At 39.2% G+C, this 2,260-nt stretch overlaps 1 pseudogene; it reads left to right on the top strand.

The window, feature by feature from the left end:
• The first annotated feature begins 328 nt into the window (after positions 1 to 328).
• Positions 329 to 1,081, top strand: LOC115294155 (annotated as a pseudogene).
• Positions 1,082 to 2,260: the final 1,179 nt, after the last annotated feature.

Genomic DNA, 2,260 nt, shown 5'->3' with positions numbered 1-2,260 from the left:
TCCTTCCTCTTGAGACACTCAATTTCTTCTACCTTCAGTGTGTATTAGAATCCCTCTAGATGAAAGCAGCCAGAGATCCCAAATATGATAATTTTTTCTTTGAAAAGATGAACCACAAAATTTGCAATTGTTTTTTAAAGTGTAAAGAAGAGGAACTAGAGAGCAGGTGGAGGCCTGTTCCAGGCTGTTGCGCAGCAGGCTGGGCCTGGCTCTGGGACTCTGGGAGGCCCGGGACTCTGCACCTGCGCCCGTGCGGCCGGAGCCTGCTCTCCCAGAGTGGCCGTGGTCCTTGCTGCAGCCCAGCACCGGGGTGGCTGGCCGATCCATGGGCAGCAGCGAGGGCCACGATGACAGATTACGTTGAGGAGCAGCACAAGGAACTGGAAGCTCTGGAGTCCATCTATCCCGACTCCTTCACGGTATTATCAGAAAATCCACTCAGTTTCACCATTACTGTGACATCTGAGGCTGGAGAAAAGGATGAAACTGTCCAGACTAACGTCAAGTGTACATACAGTGAAAAATATCCAGATGAAGCCCCTCTTTATGAAATATTCTCCCAGGAAAACCTAGAAGATAATGATGTTTCAGATATTTTAAAACTATTAGCATTACAGGCAGGAGAAAACCTTGGTATGGTGATGATCTTTACTTTAGTGACAGCTGTGCAAGAAAAATTAAATGAAATAGTAGATCAAATTAAAACTAGAAGAGAAGAAGAAAAAAAGCAAAAGGAAAAAGAAGCAGAGAAAGCCGAAAAGCAATTATTTCATGACACTCCTGTTACAATTAAGAATTTCTTAAGCTGGACGGCCAAGTTTGTTGCAGAACTCTTGGAAATTAAAAAGAAATGAAAGAAGAAGAGCAAGCAGGAAAAAATAAATTAAGTGGGAAACAGCTATTTGAAACAGATCATAATCTTGACATATCTGATATCTGGTTTTTGGAGGACGCTGGAAACAATGTGGAGGTAGATGAATCTCTGTTCCAGGAAATGGATGACTTGGAGCTAGAGGATGATGAGGATGATCTGGACTATAATCCTGCTGACCCAGAGATGATCTGACTGACTAGTGGACTGTCCCCATCTGCAGAGCGGCGTGACTGCCACAGCATCTGTGGCTGTGCTGAGGTGTTGATTTTTCTTTCTTTTTTCTAAGAAAAAAAATAATTTTCAGGAGAATATTTTTCTGATAGCTTTCATCACTGAACTTAATAAACTGGCCTTAAAATTTCGAAAAAATAAAAATAAAATGTAAAGAAGATAATTCCTAATTCCATGACCTCAGGAGGGATGAGATGATAGTAGACAATTAAATTGCTAATGTCTGGGTTCTTGTAGGGACCTCTCTAACTCATATTTATTATTGCTTAGAGAAAGACCTTAAAAAAATTCTAAATTTTTTTCTCCTGGAATAGCAAAGTGGAAATCCTTGGCTTCGGACTTTGGGATTCCAAAGTGTTACCCCATTCCCATTCATGGAGAAGTCTCAATGCTTAAATCCCATAAACCAATCCATAGGAAGAAACCTTTAGGCAGCCTTTAATAATCAAGTTTAGTTAAAATAATACATGGAAATCTATATCTATATCTATATCTATATCTATATCTATCTATCTATCTATCTATCTATCTATCTATCTATCTATCTACCACATTTTTATCCATTGATGTTGATGGACATTTGGGCTCTCTCCATACTTAGGAATAATTTCCAAACTATTGTCGATAGTGCTACTATAAACATTGGGGTGCATGTGCCCCTTCAAATCAGCATTTTCATATCTGTAGGAAGATTTTGATCAGGGCTTAGTGATTGCTTGTAAAATTCTGGTTCTGATTCTATTTTCAAACTGGAAGACACAAGGGAGAAAGTACGCATGTTTATGACATCTCTAAGGAAATAACTGAACAAAGCCAACTCTACAGGACATTGTGAGAAGTCCTTGATTTTATCTGAGGCAGGTGTTCCTATCTTACATACCTTAGTCCAAAGAGGGAGAGTTTTGGGAACCACTGACATTTCACATTATGAGATAGCAGGTTTGCTGACCATGTTTTAGGAGATGGGGATTTAAATGTGTTTTGGTATTTAGTAGTATGTAGCATAATACTGTAGGGTCAAGTATTTTATTTAAAAACTAGATTTATGGGAATTGAAGCAGCTAGCCTAGTTATTAGAATGCATCCAAATTACCTGGACACATATTTTCTTGAACTCCTACCATGGTCAGTGGATATTGTAACCCCTCCAAGTCC

This window comes from Suricata suricatta, chromosome 6 (genome assembly GCF_006229205.1).
Source record: "Suricata suricatta isolate VVHF042 chromosome 6, meerkat_22Aug2017_6uvM2_HiC, whole genome shotgun sequence".
NCBI lineage: Eukaryota > Metazoa > Chordata > Mammalia > Carnivora > Herpestidae > Suricata > Suricata suricatta.
The sequence above is the reverse complement of the archived record's forward strand: the minus strand, read 5'-3'. Positions and strand labels throughout refer to the sequence as shown.